The sequence below is a fragment of the Chamaea fasciata genome, unplaced genomic scaffold, assembly GCF_029207755.1.
Source record: "Chamaea fasciata isolate MVZ Bird 193981 ecotype frontalis unplaced genomic scaffold, bChaFas1.0.hap1 SCAF_6, whole genome shotgun sequence".
Taxonomy (NCBI): Eukaryota; Metazoa; Chordata; class Aves; order Passeriformes; family Sylviidae; genus Chamaea; species Chamaea fasciata.
This window is the reverse complement of record NW_027094091.1, coordinates 61,354,909-61,374,188: the sequence shown is the minus strand read 5'-3', so window position 1 is coordinate 61,374,188 and position 19,280 is coordinate 61,354,909. Positions and strand designations below refer to the sequence as shown.

The 19,280-nt window shown below is 41.8% G+C and overlaps 1 protein-coding gene across 3 annotated transcripts in view; it reads left to right on the top strand.

Moving 5' to 3' along the window:
• Positions 1-1,904: 1,904 nt before the first annotated feature.
• The window catches only part of ARHGAP24 (Rho GTPase activating protein 24), a 241,989-nt gene continuing 224,613 nt past the window's right edge, over positions 1,905-19,280 (top strand). The window contains exon 1 of one of the 3 annotated variants that reach the window (XM_066186581.1): positions 1,905-1,987. The gene's annotated coding sequence lies outside the window, so the exon portion shown is untranslated. Of the gene's footprint in view, positions 1,988-3,264; positions 3,330-19,280 lie in introns of those variants that run through there. The other 2 variants (XM_066186582.1, XM_066186584.1) reach the window with 2 other exon arrangements.

Genomic DNA, 19,280 nt, shown 5'->3' with positions numbered 1-19,280 from the left:
CGGCCGGACAGGGCAGTTTCCTCAACAAACGTGTGGACAGAGCAGCGCCAACCCTCCGAGCCCATCGGCCGCTGCTCGCCCGGCATCCTCCCTGCTTCAGCCGGGAGCCCGAGCCGGCAGCTCCCCGCTAGATGGAGAGCGGAGCGCGCAGAACCGCCATGGAGGCCTCAGCGCCTGTGCAAGACCAGCACATCCCCAGTTTCGTTCTGTGATTAAACCCTGCTCATCCGGAGCGAGCGCGGAACAGCAAATTAATTGGCCTCTGGGCTCTGTAGATCTGTGAGCCTTTAGCTGCACTCAGAGCAGGTTACAAAGCTTGTTTCCCACACGCGGGGCTTAGCTTGTACTTCTTGACTTCAACTAACAGTCCCCCGGGACCAGAAGTTTTCACTTCACCCAAGCGAAAAATGACAAAAGGAGGATTTTTCTCCGAGTAAGAGAGTAAAAATTACCACAGGGCCTCGAAGGATGATTCAAAATGATATATGATATGTTTTTAAGTATAGTGTGGGGCTGAACTTGGGTTTAATGAAGCCTTGGTAGCTTAACAATTAAAAAAAAAAATCTTAGTACAATGAGTACATTTATCTAGAAAAAAAGGATTTCTATGAAGAAACCTGAAAACAATGTAAGTAATCTATTAGGGGGACAACACCCATGCGAATCCATTTCCTTTTTTTTTTTGTTTAAGGCTTAGGGACTTTGCTTGATAATAAATTACTTCTCTATAAGTGATGTTTTTATTCTTTTTATTCTTTTGTTTTTATTCAACAAGTCACTATTCTAACTTTGTTATTCATTGCAAAAGATAATCCAAAAGCAAAGTAAAAAGTTTACCAGACAGAGAACATTGGACTGAAAAACAGGGTCAGCCTAGGTTCACAGCGAGTGCGCAGCATTCATTCATGTTGTTGCAACAGTGTAAACTTAAAGTTTTGACTTTTGAGGGAAGGGATGCCACCCAGAGGCACCTTGACAGCCTTCAGAGGTGGGGCTGTGTGAACCACGAACCTCAACTTCAGCAAGGCCAAGTACAAGATCCTGCATGTGAGCTGAGGCAATCCCAAGCACAAACACAGGCTGGGTGGAGGATGCACTGAGAGCAGCCCTGAGGAGGAGGACATGGAGGTGTTCATGGATAAGCAGTTCAACATGACCTGGAAACTTGTGCTCACAGCCCAGAAAGCCAAATGTGTCCTGGGCTGCATCCAAAGCAGCACGGGCAGCAGGGTGAGGGAGGGGATTCTGTCCCTCTGCTCTGCTCTGGTGAGATCTCACTCAAAATATTGTGTCCAGTCTTGGGGTACCCCAGGGGTAATGGCTTTAAATTGAAAGAGAGCAGGCATAGATTCGATATTATGAAGATGTTCTTTACTGTGAGGGTAGTGAGACACTGGCACAGGTTGGACAGAGAGGCTGTGGATGTCCCATCCCTGGAAGTGTTAAGGCCAGCTTAGAAGGGGTTTTGAGCAACCAGGTCTAGGGGCAGGTACTCCTGCCCATGGCAGGGGGGTTGGAACTGGATCAGTTACTGTGCTCTAAATCAAGCAATTGGTATATTTTCACAGCATAGCATGTGTGGATTGTTCACAGCAAGGATTGAGAAAAACGTGTTATCATTTACCTCACCACTTTGGGTGAGTCCCAGCGTGATTTTATTTTTGTTGGCTTTCAGATGCTGCAATCGCTGTAACTTCTATATTTCAGGGTATATAATGGTCCATTATTGCCTGTATGATCCTTTATTTCTGGGGACAAAACACTTCCCAGCTGCTGTGACTTGGCTTTCAAAACGTGCACTGTGGTTGTACACCTGATCACCATCAAAGCCTCATGTAGCAATTGGCACTGATTGTTTTGGAGGGTTTTTAAGAACCAGGAAGGATGAAAACTACTTTCTCCAGCATGCTCTGTCTAGCTGGTCTCTACAAGGTATGAAGAGCCCCGAAGTACTGCACTGACTGTAAAATTAGGGGAAAATGGTAAGGTATGTGTAGTATTTTGTAACTATTTCATATGGCCAAAGTCCATGACTAGCTATAATATTCTGCTCTGAGGAATGGGCAAGAGTCACTTTCTATAGTTTCTACTGCCTTGCCTTGTACATTTGTGTTGGATGTGGTATTTTTTGTGACTCCTCATAGCTTGTGGCATTATAGGCAACAATATGACTAGGCTTTTGTCCTTTGAATTGGCACATTTATTTTCTGAAAACATAATTGTCATGATGTATTTCTACTTTTCAGTAATGGATGAAACCAGAGAGGAATAGTTGAAGAATCTTTTAAATTCTCACAATTTTTGTAAGATGTCTTGTTACTTGAACGTGCTCCCAGCCTGTGCTATTTTCATTGTTGTCATCTTTCTGAAGAGCTGGAAATCCAGATCTGCTTTTGTAAGCCTCCTTTACCAGCAGCTTGTCAATAGCTTTGAGCTGTGGGGTTTTGCTAATGGAGCTTAATATCTGTTCCCCTAACCTGAGGGCATCTTCTTTGATCAGATGCTTTTTCCTTCCATTCAGAATAAAGATTACCAGCCAGGGGAGGATTAGCAGAGAGGGCAAGATTATGAATTCCCTGGAGGCTGTTGGGGAATTCAGGATGCACACCCAGCCAGTGGGGCTAATATAGTATGCATGACCTAAGAAGGTGTATTTGTACTGTGGGGGTAACTGAAGACCCAAGACAGGATCAGAAGGATTTTTTTGTTGTTGCTCGCAAAAGTTGCTGCAACTTTCACAGTGAAAAAAACCCCAAACCCTTGATATCTACTCCAGATTTACATTCATTTTTTATGTGTGGTTTTTAGCTGGAATTTGCCTTTGTATTGTAAGTGCTGTTTCTCCTCTTTGTGGCAGATGTGAAGAGATAAACAGATGGGAGTTGATCACTAGACTAGGAGCTCACATTGGTTTAGGGCTCATCTGTAGGCTGGCTACTCTCTGTCAGTAGTCCCAGGGAAAATATGTCAAAACTGAAATGAGATTTAATAAAGAATTACAGGATGGGAATGTATTAGTGCAAGTCAATATGGCTTAAAGGGAAACAGGTGCTGGCAAACAAGCTAAGTAGGATTGAAAAAAGTAATTGTGCAGGGGACAAGAGGTACCCAGTTTCATAGGTGCTTGTGATTTGCAAGAATTAGCTGCTCAGAGCTGATAGGATAAGACTTAACAAACTCATGTCATTCTAGCTGTTGTTTAAGGAATCCTTATCAGCTGGGGATTTTTGTTAGAGGCTGCCTCAACTCAGTATTTCTGTTTGCAGTCTGCAATAGCTAATGGAATGATATTTGTGGCTGCTGTATTACAGTGAAGACAGACTGGTAAGGTAAGACAGTCTGGGTGGAGGGGAGTGATTAATGCAAAATAGAGCCTGAAATGGTTGCATGCAAATTAGACACAGGTGTGCCAGCATTTCATTGCTTTTTGTGTTGCATATTGGTACTGGATTAAGCAAGCCATTAAGAGAAATAAGCCTGAAATACTTGTACGTATTTTTAAAGCTGTGTTAAAACATACAGAGAATACAGTGAAGCGTGGTCAGACTGATTTTTAAAAAGATAAATAGATTTTAGGGAGGACCTGAAGAATTTAGGCTGTTGAGTTCTCTCAGAAGTCCCTGGAGTGGCTAACTATCCATTTTCTTCCATGCAAAGCATATTTACTGAACTACAATGAGAAATGCAGTAACAAATGGGTAAAAATTGAAAACATGCCACTGTAATGAGAAAACGAAGCAGCAGTTCCTCAGAGCAAGAATTAAGCTCTGGAACTAACTATAACTATCAAAGGGCAAGGGTAGGTTTCCACTGTTTTTGTGTCTTCAAATCCAGAATGGCTCCTGGCTGGAAAGTGGCTTAGTCAGTTAGTACTGGATGAGTTTAGTCCGAAGGCAACAGTGCAGTTTAAGGGTCTGACCTACAGGAGGTCAGACACCATGACCTAATGGTCTGTTCAAGACTTAAGCTTTTTCGATCTGTGAAGTGATTTGAAGGTGAAAAGACTTGTACTGTACCCATTTCTGCACAGCAGCCATACTGTACCCTGTAATTGTTTTTATTCTCTGATGCTTGTATTTGAGGCAGAGCTGCATCAGAAATTTATGGCCAGACAACAGAGCAATCAAATGCCTCAAATAATAACTACATTAATGTCTGGGTCTGAGTGGAAGGTTATGTTCTATTTTCCCGTAAGGTAATCACATTTCATCTGACAGTTTGACTTTAACTGATGAAATACATATTTAAATTCCTTGATCAGAAAGTGAGCCACTGGAGGATATATTGCCACATGTGAAGCACTGTTGCTTGCCTTAGTCAAGTCAGGAAAACGTTTTCCAGGGAGTTATCAAACATGGGTGAAAAGCTAATAACAGTTGGGTCTTGCCTTCTAGTGAGAGACATTGACATTAGTGCTGGTGAGTGACCCAGCTGGATACTTGGGGAGAATCAAAGGACAGGTGGGTGATTTTCAAATCAGTCTGCCCTACCTTGCAGGTATGTGGGCTGTTCTTAGCAGGGTGGTGTGGTTGTTCAGAAATGCCTTCTGCTGTGAGCTAGAGCCTGTGGCATTTGGCTCATTCTGAATGCAATTTACAGACTGATGCTGGCCATGAAATCCCATCAGCACGCTGCCTCCTGGCATGAATGTGGACAGCCTTTGGGAGACAGATGGGTAAAAGACCTGTAAAGGACACAGACTGGATTATTACTTGTAATACTTCATCACACACCGGACTCTTGCATAATTTTTAATTGAAAAAAGATAACTGACAATCCAATTACATGTCCTGTTGTGCAGGCATTCAATTTCATAGCCGGTTGTTCCTCTTCTCTCTGCCCAAGGACGGATCTGGTTTTACCCTGATCTCAGTTTTGTTCCCTTGTGACCATTAATCTCATTGCCAAGCTGTTGCATGCACCAGCCTGTGCAGAGGAATCCTACTGGAAGCTGCAGCTGGTAGGAAGATGTATGGCAGAAAACTCTCTTGTATCAAAGGGCTTCTTACAAACCCACCTGTGCTGACAGCAGGCATTGGGGATGTTTAGGTGTGTTTATGCAGGTTGTGGGAGCTGGGAACAAAGGAATGTGCTCATTACTGATGACTTATTTTTGCTCAAGTGTCTGACTAGGAGACAGATACCAGCTGCTACCTGCTCCTGAGGGTCTAAAACAATTCTGGTAGTTAAGCGAGAAGATGGTTAAAGATGTTCCATGTGCTCCTCCAAGCTTGTTGTTTCCCACAGTTGCAGATCTGTCAGGCATTTTCTTCCATGCTTGACATTCTTGCTTCTGGCAGCTATCAGCATTGATTGTGGTATTAGCTTGTATTAAATAGGAGAGAATCTGTGCAAACGGTTGGCTTTTCTTTCTCACCCCTACCTGGCAATCAATTCTTAAGCTGCTGGGCCTAGAACAAATCGCTGCATTCTCACAAAATGCGATATATTCCATCTTGGTAGGAAGCCCTTTGTACTCAGCTGGATTGATTTTCCTGAGAGCACCACAGAGCCATCTTAGGATTTCTGCAAGTTAGATGCAGTGCATGGGAAGGGAATCTGTTGCCTCACATTTTAAGGGCTTCAGAAATGAAACACTGATTCTGTCTCACAGCAAATGTAACTGGGTTGTTCATTTTGGGTGTTTCATCAGCTGTTTTGTGTGCTAGGTGGTTATAAACCTGTCCTGTGGCTGGGTTATGGCCCTGGATGGGTTAGAGTTACAACCCTGGCAGCCCAGTGTACCCCATTTTCTAGTGTAGCAGCTGTAAAGATGTCCCAAAGTGCTACAGATGTGCAAGATTAACAGTGGTTGTTTCTAGTGGGGAGTCCCTGAGAAGGAGACCCCAGCTTCAGTTAGCAGAACTGTACTTCTGAAAGCTGGTGTTTCATGAGAGGGGCACATTTTGATAGGACTTCCACAGAAATATGCTGACATGGGTCTGGTTCTGAGCGAGTGAGAAATCTCTGAATGAAATTTGATCACAAGGCTAAAGCATGTCCAGCAGAAGCAAGTTAAGAGACCCAAGAGAAAATATCCTGTCAGGATACCTGATAGTACAAATGATCACTGTAAAAATGGCACCAGTTTTAGTACCTAAAATGTTCTCTGAGCTATACCCCATTAAAAAGTTACCCTTCAAACTGTTTAGTTGTTTGTGGGGCATGTCTTGAAGAGTCAATGGTGCGGTATTGTTTCAGCTTTGATAAGGGCTTCTCTTTATTGCCTTGCATGAGGTATGTTTTATTCATGCTTTCCACACAGTTGGTTTTTTGTTTCCTGGAAATGGCTGCTGTGCATGGTGACCTGGAGAGCCACTGCATCTCCACACCTGTGAGGGTGAAATGACTGGGTCCTTAATGAGCAGCTGAGTCCCACAGTGGAAGTTTCCACGGCAAGGACCAGCAAGCTGCTCTGGCACTTTACTCAGTCCATCAGACAGGGGCTCCTGTGGGACCTGTGACTGGAAGATGAGAGGAAGCTGTGCCAATCCTTGCTGCAGGGCACTTGATTTGGGTTTAGCCTTGTGACAATCAGGTGGCAAAATGCAGATCTCTCTTTCAGACTGATGTCTTCCCACAGTGTCTGTGCTGCAAAGGGTTTTGTGCCATAGACATATCCAAGCTACGCAGCGAGGACAAGCTGGGTGAAACAGGCTGTACTGAATTCTGGGCTTTTTACCTAACCTGTCATAGGCTTTTGGCTCACCTCAATTAAGCTTTGCTTTCGTATCTCTTAACTGTCCTATGTCATAATTAATTTTTGTGCTTGGCTAATTAGTGGCTTTATTTTCTTTGAAATATACAAGCTGCTTTCTCCAGGTGTGGTGGTTTTGGCTGGGGTAGAGTTAATTTTCTCCACAGTAGCAGATATGGGGCTGTGTTTTGGATTTGTGCTGATCACACTGTTGATAACACAGGGATGTTTTAGTTACTGCTGAGCAGGGCTTGTACAACATCAAGGCCTTTTCTGCTTCTTGTACTGCCCTGCGAGTGAGGATGCTGGGCGTGTACAGGGATTTGGGAGGGGACACAGCCAGGAAAACTGACCCCAGCTGACCCAAGGGATATTCTGGGCCATATGGCATCATGCTTAGCACATAAGTCTGGGGGAAGACTAAGGAGGCAGGGGGAAGATCTTCTGCTGGACATCCCTCCTTTTGAGCTCTTTTCTTTGTGTTCTACAATGCTGAACAACCAATTTGCTGCCATGAAACCTGAGTACTAGCCACAGAGCATTTCATAGAACATTCTCAGACACTTGCTGCTTTGTCACATGGATCATTCTTGACATGCTCTGCAGCTGGTCTCCTTTGCTGCTCCTAATCTGTGCTGAACCATTTTGAGCTCCTAAGGACACCCAGTCGTTCAAAGTGGTGTCATAGTTTATTTCCAGTATTAATACAGAGAAAGCATCGTTTCACTGAACACAAGAGCCTCCTGTCCAGTGCATTAGGGACTGTCAGTAAAAGCCACGGGGCTGTTGAGCTGAGACTACAAGATCCTTTCTTAAACATAATAATGAAGATTTTTTTTCTTGAAAACCTGATTTCTCCTCTATCAGAGGTCTTGGTGGTGGTTTGTATTAAAAAAAAAAAAAAAAAAAAAAAAAAGCTAATTCACCTGAATTAGGGTTCCCAAGCATCTGAGAGGAAAGGCAAACATGAGGTGTCCCAAATGAAATTAGTATGGCTTGCAAGGTGATCAGGGAGCAAAGATGCTTCTCAGAGAGCACTGCCTGTTACTCTGTGTGTGCAACTAATCATCCAGTCTCCTGGAGTAGCGAAACACATAATGTGTTAGCCAGGGATTTAGTTATGTTAGATGAAAAATGCCCTGCAGGGATTTCCCCACCTTTGGCAGGCCAACTATTGAATTATGTCCATGGTGGTAACTTCTGGGTTTAAAATGCGTTAGAGAAAGGCTTAAACTGAATGGTTTTGCTCCAATACCTGGAGGTGGAAATTAGTTTTTGCTCTTCCACTGATTTCTCTTTAGGAAAGAGTAAGTAGCAGTGTGTTACTAAGATCTGCTTAGACAGGAGAGATTGCAAAACGTAGTCAAGATTATGTAAAAGTTTAGAATCCCTTGGGGGGTTGAATTTTTCAGGCTCTCTAGGTTTGGAGAGGATTCTTGGGAGTAGTAGCCTGAAGCTGTGATGGGAGGCCACACAAAGTCTTTGCCTGTCCAGGCAAATGAGTCCCATAGTATTTCTCAAGGGGAAAATGCAACCTGATCCAACAGTCCCTAGATGTCAGTGGTTCAGATAAGGGAGGACATGGAGCATTGCCCTGTACTTTTAATTTACAAATGAGCTAATAGGAGCCCACCTGAATCAGGGTTTCTGACAAGCAGAGGGGACAGCCAAATGTGAGTTTGGACAGTCCCAAACCACCTTAGTGTGGCCTGGAGGGTGGTCAGGGAGCAAGGATGCTTCTTGTACAGTATTACCCACTGCACTGCATGAATAATTAATCTTCCACTTTCCTGAAGCTGAGAGACACCATCGAAGAGTGGTTCACCTTTTGAGATGTATGGGACACCTTATGCCAAGGAGAGTGTTGGTTATCCTGCTTGCCTGTGGAAGGAGCCATCATGCCTGGGATGTTGTGTGCTTACACCACCTTTAGATGGCTTTCATTGGACAGGAGAAATGATATTCGGAGCACTGTCCCTCATACCATGACAGGCACGTGACCCCAAGAGTTAATTCTTCCTCTGACAGTGATTCAGGCCATGCTTATGGGACACCCTCTTGTTTGGAGATTGAAATGAGCCACCAGTTGCTCACATGAATGGAGAATGTGGTGTTGATGGTAACAGATCCAGTGTAACTAACATATGACAGTACAAAGGGCAAAAAAAAAGTCAGTAAATGTCAAAACAGGGCTAATGGGACAAAAAAAAAAAATTATTTCTTCTTGTATATGTTTCTGGGTATGATTTTCTGGGGTTGCCCTTGGCTCCTGCCTGCAGTAAACACTTTTTTTCAGAAAGCAGAGCCACTGGCAGTCAGCGATTCCCAAGACTGTGATTTAATGCAAGTAAGTTTTGCTAAGGACTATTGGTCTTTCTATATTATTTAAATATCCTTCCTCCCCTTCCATTTTAGGTGATATAATTTGTCAGCAGCACTGACAATGTGAGAGTTCCTGGGAAGTCCTGGTTTGCAAGGAGATCTTTGAGGTAACAATACAGAAAATCTAAAAAACTTAGCCTGAAGCAAGTGTTTGTTTTCAGCTGAAACCTTCCCAGCAGCTCCTTGTCAAAGGCAAGGTGGAAGATATATAACAGGCTCTGATGCCTGGCTGTGAGCTGAGTTGCCTTGGGATTGTGGCAGAGCTTTAATACAAATATTGTCACACAGTAACAATAGGAAATTATCTTCTCTATCTACTGTAACACGGATTTTCCTGCAGTCATGGAGTAGCGAGTAATAAACAGTGCTTGAGGGCTGTCATAAGGAAGATGGTGATTGCTTATCTTGGGATTAAGGTTTTGTTTTCCTTGCAGAAACTATCTCAAAGCTTGTAGCTGGAGAAACTGTTCTGTTACTTCTTCAAAATGTGCCGTAGTTAGCATTGCTCATGACTGAGGCAAGTAGGATCCAGTTGATCTGTCCATGATGGAGTGGGAGCCACAAAGAAAGGGACAAGAATGTGCGAAGACTATTCCCTTTCCTCTTGCATCTTTCATCAAGTGTACAGGCTTAATTACGTAGCTATTGGAAAATGTATGGAATTGGCATGCCAGCTAAGGATGTTCAGAATGATTCAGTGCACTTTCAGCATCTATGCCATATAAATGGGATGGCTGGGGCAGGGAAAGGAACTGAGGAGAGCTGGAAACGAGCCAGATATTTGAGATTTACCTGAAATTCTGTGAGTTTGAGGGTAGAGTTTGTGTTGACAGGGTGCGCTCTTGAGACACACATCAGAGACTTTTCCTGGATATCCCCCTGGCATAAACCACTGTGTTTACAAAGGTCAGGGGTGCTGGGCTTATCACTAGGATGTTAACTGTGAAATTTGTGCTGTTGCTCACTGGTTCGGAGCACAGGTTGGAATGGAGGGGTCCAAACAAAGTAAAGGCTATTTCTCAGTGAAATGGTACTAATGAAGTGCCCTGCTGGTCTCTACTGCTCTTCTGTTTACCAAATGCCATTTATTACCATTTATTACCATGCTTTCTCAACTTGCCCATGTGAAAGCTGAGTAGGGGCTGTCTCTGCCCCTTAAAACTGCTACAAATCTGTTAGACTGTACACATCATGGATCTAAATATACATTTAGGTAAAATATATAACACAGCTGCTAGGCAGTTTATTTTCACCAGTGGAAAGACTATATTTCAAGAGAGTGGTGAGATGTCAAGTGAATTATGGGGTTTGTCTTCTTACTTGTAAAAATAAATTGTATATTCTATAATCTGAACCAGACTAGGTTTTAATTATGCACTGTTTTCCTTTGATTTACTAGGCAGGTTATCTAGAGGCCAAAACACTAGCAGATATATTGTAGTAAGTCTGAAATGACTTAAAGGGCAAACATTAGACTGAGTAATTCATTTTCAACAAGCTACCATAGTTGTTTTTTTTTTTTGCTAGGCTTTCTTTCATCTTTTGCCTTCAAGCTTAACTCTTTCCTGGATTACTGTAACTTCATTTCTTTATATAAATTTTCTTTATGTTTTGGTTGTTAATTATCAACCCTGTTAGTTCTGCATAATTTATCCCCATAAGGTTCTGGAGAAATAGATGTAATTGAACTTGTCTATGCAGGACTTTTAGCTAATTGACTGCTTTTTCTTGTGGAGGGCTGAATCTGGAAAGTTGAGCCATAGGCACTGGTGTTTCAGTGTACAGCACACGATGAGAGATGCTCACTGAAGTCTCACGTTACTGCCAGCAACACTGTTGTCTAATCTCCCTAGATGAATGATACTCCAGCCAAACTCCAGAGATTTTAGCCAGTCAAAGCCTCTGGTTTTTGTATCATGCTTAAATTTTGTGTTCAAATCAAATGGCAGAAGTTTCTGCAGAGCGGGATGGGTTTTGCATTGGACAAGTGTTTCCTATCAGTGGATTGAGTGCTTGTGGTCAGTGATGAACAGTTGTTTGACATCTTCCTGCATGCTGGTCATGGATTCTGACAGCACACTGAGAGATGCTGCCAGCTGGATTTCAATGTTGCAGTGACTTGTCAGCCTTTAAAATGGCGGTGGAAATGGTTAGTTAGGATTAGTAAAGATAAGAGATGAGAAATGCTGAATGTGAAAACCACCTGTTAACATCCCCAATCTGGACATCAAATCTAGCAGTTTTGATGAAATCCATTCAAATACAAGGGCTGAAAAACTGATATTAGACCTGAATCTCTGTGTAAAGAATCCAGTAAACTTACCTAGTGTAAAGTAAAACAACAGCAACAGGGGGATGGTCTGGGCTGATGTCTTGGAAGGTTTTATGATGGCAGATGTTTCAAACAAAAGCAAGGAGATGCTAGCCTTCACTAGAAAGCATTTTAGAGAATCTTACATCAGTAACTGGGCAGCAGTGGTTCAAACTGTAGACAGACTGTCCAAAGTTAGTGAGCACTGATACTGGGCTGGAAGAATGGCTTCTGTTTTCATATCTAATGATGTTCTAGCCTGACCCTGCTTCCTTCTGGGATCTTAATTTTTTTTAGCCTGTTTGATGCCTCAGATAACTCAGCTGTAGAATGGACATGTGGGCATTCAACTTGTGTACTGGAAGTTGGTTTCTTAATATGTGATCAGGTGCTGCAAAGTAAGCTGGTATATGTTGGTGAGCAGTGGGACTGGGTTTGTTCACTTGGATTTGTAATATTAGTAACCTAAGTTAGATTTTTGAGTTGCTTTTGACTTTTCTTAGATCAGTACAAAGCTTACAAAAAGGTGTCAGATCTATCTGAAGAATTATGTAAGTAGAAAGCCCATTATTCAGGAGTAGGGGTCTGTGAGCTAAGTGATCCCAAATTATTTAGTGCCCATTACTAGTTGTTTGCAGTACAGGAGCAGAACAGCGTCTGCCTCACACCAGACCCATGACTGTGGTTTCTAAATGAAGTCAGGGAAGAAAATTTGGCCCTACTTCTCAAATAGCCTTTTTCTATTTCACAGTCAAATAGCCCCATTTTAAAGAAGTTCCAGAACCAGGAAAACTGGGTGGAACTCCTAATTCACCCACTTAGCCTAACAGTAAATGCTGAATGCATGTATCAACCCTGCTGTAAACATTACCAGAGCCTACTCTGACCAGCCCAAAGCAAAGGCCATGCTTTTTTAATTTATTCCCATAGTTAGCATGCACTGGCTAGGTTGTGGAGAACTAGGCTAATTACTAAAATTCTTTGCAGAGCTAGAGCTGAACTTGATTATTTTTTTAGCAGTAAGTTTTTAATTACCTTGTCACTCACACCAATTTTTCCAACAGGCTTCAGTGAGCCTGTGCATTGCAGAACAGCTACTGAATGTAGCACAACATGGTTGGCATGCTTTATCTTGTAGGTCTGTCAGAGGGGTTTTTAGTCTTTGTATTAATATCAAGTTACTGTATATGGAACCTTAGAAGCATGCATTTTAAAAAAAATTCTCTTGTCAAAAAGTAATCTGTTGGAGAGAAAACTCTACAGGTTGAGAAACACTTTTTACCATCAGGAAGCAATGTTGTGTTCACTGCCTCTTAATGTCACAGGAACTTCCTAGTTTGGGCTTTTTTCCTGTTGTGGTGGATGGTTGTTGCTCGAATTTAGGAGGTCAGGTGGCATGATTGCATCTGTTTCTTTTAGATTTGAAATCAAGGAATCTGTAAGTTGGAGGAAATGAAAGTATTTTGCCTGCTCATCAAGACCGATACTTCAAATTTGCATATTCAAATGTAGCCATTGAAATTCTCCATTTTGTCATGGTTTCAGAGACTGAAATATTTAACATCTGTTGAGATGAATGCAGCTTAAGCATTTGCACAGCTGGGGATCATGCCATATATGAAATTTGGGTGTAACCTTGAAGAAAAGAAAGCCAATAATTTCCACTTAGCTGCATTAAAAAGAAGTTGTGTTCCAAGACTTGTAGTGTTTTTCTAAAGTGTTGCTGGGTTGTTGGATGTGTGGCTGCTCTTCGTACCCTTTTATAAATGATTTATATGCTATCAAATACACCTATTAGCCTGCATTGGATGGAATAACCAAATAAAGTTTAAAAAGCTGTATTGCAAAGATTGATATCTATGTAGGCTGGTTGGTTCATGTTCTGGTTTACTTGTACACTGTTGGATAATAGAAACGTGGTGGTACTTGTGGCTTATCTGAATAGGACTATTGGGGTTTTCCACCAATTACTTCCAGCTGTTTCAAAGATAAGTGTAAGAAATGGAAAGCTGTGGAGGAGGGCTGGATGCCGATACGCAAACTCTTCAGACCCTGTGTAATAAATACTAAGTGTGAATGTAAAGAGTGCTGCTCTGAGGGTATGTAAACAAAGATTTTGGGGATGGTGCTGTGAGGCAGATATACTGAGTGCAGGCAGGGAGAATATTACTTGTATCTGTAAAAGTAGTAATTACAGTATCAGGAAAAAAAAATAGTTCTAGCACTTCCTATTAGTGAGATTCCCTGACTGTTTGGTAATGTATGGTAGACTAACACAAAGAATCCAATTTTTCATTTGCTGCTACAATACCTGAGGGTAGAGAAGCTTTTTTTTTGGTCTTTTTTTTTTTTTCTTTTAATACTTTCATATCTAAAGGAGTACATTGAGCTGGATGCTTCAGTGAGGCCCTGTTTCAGTCCCTGGTAGACAGGGAAACAAACCACAGATACTACCAGAAATGAAATTAAGTGAAAATGAGCACCAGTTAAACAACCAGGCACTGCATCTTAAACTGTGGAGGGGAGTCTAAGGATCGTGCAGTCTCCTGTGTCATGGTTTTTTTGTTATGCAAGAGTTAGAGGTGTGCAGTCCCAACCTGACTGCTGCTGGGGCCCCTGGAGGCAGAGAGCAGAGTTGTTCTAGCTAAGCACCTGCTACATAGCTGAAAGAGTGAAGAAAAAATGCTGTTCATGCACTTGCAGGTATTGATTATTATTGATTTAGCAGCATCCAGTGCCGCCTCAATAACTCAGTGACATGAAACAGGTAAATTAATGACACCTTCTTTACAGGCACATAGTGCTGTGGTGCCTTTGCCAGCAGCCAGATGTGAATCCTCCCTGGTCTTTTAGTCCCTTCAGAAGCTGGGCAAGTAATTCTCTCAATCTCCTGATTATCTCAGGAATTTTCCAGAGCTATCCAGGTTGCAGTAGAAGCGGCTTGCAATCCCACTGGAAAGAAGGCAAGTGCAAGGACACGTAGTCCAAGGTCAGCTGATGTTCAAGAGGCAGGTATCAGGCTCATCTCACCTTCCATAGGCTTTATCTTGTGTCTTACTGTGTGAATATTCCTGTCCATGTTCTAAATCTTAAGAATGTATTTATTTTTTAAAATTGGTAAGCAGGACAACATTTATCAAGGTTTTTTATACAAGAGAGGATAACAGTTTGGTCTTAAATCAGAACCTTACCTCTATTAGTGGGTGTTTTCAGCTCCTGGAAAGGGTTCAAGAACAGAACCAAAATGGTTGTCGTACAAGTTGTAAATTTCCTTTGAAAAGGAATAAGTGTTCTATAATTTTTTTTTTCACAATAGATTAATAACCTGAAACAACAAAACCCAGAAAGATCAGAATAAATACATATTATTGATACACTAATTGCTAAGTTATACCTCCTTTACGCTCATGTGCTGAATAACAAATGCTTTTACAAATAACTTAGCAGTAGAGACTTAAAATACCTCCTCTGAAGTCAGTCAAGTTCATAAAATGTGGTAAGCAGAGAAAGTTCTTAGTTCTTGGTTAAATTAAATGAAAAAACATTTGATGTCTTACAGGGTCATGACTAGAGTCTGTGCTTCAAATTTTTTTTTTTTTTTAACTTTTTTGTTCTGCTTGACTGAGATGCCTGAAGCACAATTATGGTTTCCCACATTAAAATGAAAGCTCTGAGCAGCCTTTTTAGTGGTGATTTTCTGTGGAATGCTGTAGTATAACAAAGAGACGCAGCAGTCTGTAATATCATCTGCAGTTCTGATGCAACTTCAGCTGTAAAATATGGATTATAACTTGTCATGCCTTTAGTGTCCATACTGCTGATTCTAGGAAATGCTGATCAATATTTTCCTCTTCCCTTCCCCAACAAAGCACCCAAACAAATATTTGTGCTTCCCTTTCCTCTCCTAGAACACAAGGTAAGTTCTGAGGTTTAAATGTCAGTAAGGGCCAGTATGAATACGTGGTTTTTTCCATCAGAGGGATATATCTGCTTCCACTGGAGTGGTCAGGTGATCTAATAAATTTTCATCTCTGCAAGGGAAGAGTTAGAAAGCTACTACATCATTGCCTCATTTTGAAAAGCAGTCGAGGAACAGCAAATAACACACAGCATTTTCATACTCCTCCATAGAATGATTTGTGTTGTAAGGGACCATAAAGATTTCCTTGGTGCAGATTTAGTGGTGGATAAAATGAATGCTAAAGCATTCATACTATCCTCAAGGGTGTGCATGATTTCTCCTGCAGAATCCATGGATCCTGTGCTAGTACTTCAGCTGAACTGCAGTCAGAAGGGAAAGGAGAAAGTGTTATTCATGAGAAAGGCTGAAAGTGTTTCAGAAAGGAAAGGACAATGTGTTATTAATGAGAAGGGCTCATGGCCTGCTCACTGCTGGGGGCAGGTGAGTCAGATGATTTTGGCAATTCAAGGTGTTTGCAAAGAGAACAGATGAGAAAAAGAGTGTATTTTATAAGGGAACAGTCACAGAGTTCATGTTCCTGCTAGGACAAGTTTGTATTGTTCTGTTAGTATAAATCATTCCTTAAGAGGTCTTGGGAATGCAGGCAAAAATGTTGACACCTTAGGATATTTGCCCAGGGTTTTTTCCTCAGAGGCTCTATCTTATGAGACTGATCCTGATAAGGGAAAACCTTTCAAAGTAGAAAATGACCTTGCAGTAAAACCAACTTTGACTTTTGTTACTCACTCAGTCCTGTATTGCAAGGTTTAGTATTTTAGAAAGTTATTTTGGAAAGATCAACTGTAATACTTATGTAAGCTTTTTTTTGTCCTGCTCGGCTATTCCTTCTGCTTGGAGGAACTTGTCATTTTCTCACTAAGTGTTTTCAGGAATGCACTTCAAGGGCTTCATTGTTCATAAAGGAGTTTAATCAGTTTGGAACAAGACATCTATGAGGCATGATTATATCTAACAGGAAGAGTAGCAGAAGTGTGTCTTGTGTGTATGTTCACAGCAATGCTCTGTGTGTGTCAGTTTTGCTGTTGGCATAATTGTGTATGGGACAGGGCTCAAGAGATGTAACTTAATTTGACACACTCTCATGGCTTAGGAGAGATTATTTTGCGTGGATATAGTGCTTCAAACCAGAGGTTTTTCCCTTCAGCATGATCAGGATAGGAAGCTTCTCAGGTGTTCAATATATACGTAAAGCATTTTTCTACGAGTGGGTGGTCTGGTGGCAGTGCCAGCTCTGCTACTGTCCAGCCACATCACCTGAAGAAAGTTGTGGGCCAGGCCTGTCTCAGTTCTGCTACCTGGAAAACAGGGAGATCACTGACTGCCTTCTCCTAATCCTTTATTTTCTGGTCTACTCCATGCTGGGAGGAGGAGGAGAGGGCCTTTAACCCCCCTGGGAATGCTTGAGGAGTGAGCAAGCAGCTGTGTCCTACTCAGTTGCCAGCTTGAGTAAAACCACAGCACTTCCACATCTGTGGGGGAGAAAATGGCATAAATAGGAGCAAGAAAAATAATTTTTTCTTCAGTCCCACAAATGCTGTTGTCACAATCCTCACTTGAAAGTGCCATCTGTGGAAATATGCAGATCTGCACTCGGGTTAAGGTTCTGGCCTGTGCGAAGTAAAGGTTACCGCTAATCCTTTTTTGTCCTGAGGAGAAATTTTCCCCTGGAAATAGGAGAATGCACATTTTTCTGTGCAGCAGGCTGCATTCACTTGTGGAGACAATGGACAATAAAGGCTTTGCTGTGGTGCTAAAGCAAATTTGAAGTTTCAAATTATTTCCTTTCAGAGTTGGTATCTATTATTCATCTGAGTGTAGCAGTTCTGAAATCAGAGATCTGCTCAGGGAGCGCCTGGCTTCGACTCAAGAAATAATAAAAGAGAGGAAGAATAAAAAGAATGGCTTCTACAATATATGGAGCAATGGCACTTTGAGATGCTTCAGTAGACTTCTGTATCTTGAGTGCAGCCTTTTTATGTACCTCTGGCTGCACTCACTTATCTCCAGCCTCTCCCTCTTTGTCCTGGTTCACTATTCTTCTCTTTGAAAGGACTTGTATTTTTTTTTCCTCTGTATGAATCGCCTGGAATCCACTTTAAGGGCTTATCGATCTTGATGGAGTTTACTTGCTTTGGAACAAGCCTCTGACGAGGCATGATCTTAAGGTGCTTCCTACACTTTATGGTCTATAGATCATATTCTTTAATTTGCTTCCTCTGTAAACTTGCTGTGGCCAGGTTTTCTCCAGTCTCAGCTTGCTCCTACACCTCAAGTGAAGTGTGAAGGTGCAGTGAACCCCGTCTCTGTGGAAGGTGACTGGAGAGCAAGGCTTGTTTTAAAAGGAGTGCTGCCAAGCTCCCCAAGATGTGTGAGTTTTGGAAACTATGCAAAAATGCCTCTTGCCTCTTAGTACTGTGCCAGTAATAAGCTCAAATAAGTTTAAGCTTTTTTTTTTTTTCTGCTAAAGAATATAAAAAGACAAGTTCCTTCTCATCTGATGCTTCTTACTGAATTTTCCAGGATTTCTCTGACTTCACAATTAAGAGAAAGTTATCAAAGATTTAAAGAAATGTGGCGTGCAGTGGCAGATCCCAAACTTGGAGTCATGCAATTTCTTGCTAGAAGGAGAACAGGTTTTGCAGTAAATCTTCAGAGGCCAATACATCCCAAATGGAAATCTCCAAGCTGCAGTTCAAAACCATGCTTTGACTGGGCTGTGGCAGGACCTTTGTGCAATGGGGTGGGCAGACAGGGCTGAGGGCAATGGAGCTGCTGAAGAAAATTTTACAGCACAGAGCTGGATGAGGGCAGTGTGGCCCCTTGGGAACAGTTCTGTGGCCGCTTTGCTTACAGTGAGCGTGTATTTTATATGTTCATTGTTGGTATTAAACCTCTTCTAGAAGATATACTCAAATAATATAGGTGTATGATAAACAGATAGTTAAGTACAAGATAATAACAATATTATTCTGTGTCAGTTTTTCTGTGGCATTGTTGTTTCTGGTGTTGACGAGTAGTCTGCTAAGCTGAGTCCTAATTTCAATTTTACAACAGAATAAGCAGTTACTTGGGATATTTTAATTAATCAGAATTTCCTTACACAGATGCACATGATGCTACCGTATAGTAATGCAGCACAGATAACTGTGGGCATGCTGACTATCCTTCCAACAATTCTATCAGCTGAAGATCCTACTTAAACTTTTGTTTCTTGGAAATAACAAAGTCTGCCTCCTCTAGGTGAAAATAATCTGTTCTTTGGTTGTGATTTGCAGTGGATGACTCATTTGTGACGAGTGAAGGAGGCATGTGCAAATGTGTACTCTGCTGTGTTGCACTGCTGAGATCTTATCTGACATGTGATGAGCCCAAGTGGCACACGCTGGATGGAAAAATCTGGTGCTGTTAGAGATGAGCTCATCCTTTTCTTGCTGTGGCTCACATCTTGCTGCTGAAAGAGAAAATTCAGTTTTTCTCATCTATGGCTTTTCTTTTCTTCCATCACTTCACAAATTGAAGAAGACTAGCAGATATCTGAAAAATGTCTGTTCAATATCTCTGTTTCCTAAAAACTTGAGTTTTTATTGTTTACTTTTTCACTGGTGCTGAGCCTGTTCAGTTGGAATTCAATAATTTCCATACCATTCTTAAAATTGGATTTCTCTGTTTAACCAGAACTGAGCTTTGAGGAGAAACTTTAATGTTAGCCTAAAACTCCCTGGAAAGAGGCTGTAGCAAGGAGGGAGTCAGTCATTTCTCCCAGGTAACAAGAGACGGGATGAGAGGAAGTGGCCTCAAGCTGCACCACAGGGGGTTTAGATTGGATATTAAGAAAAATGTCTTTGCTGAAAGGGTGGTCAGGCATTGGAACAGGCTGTCCATTGAAGGAAGTGGAGTTTTACAAATTT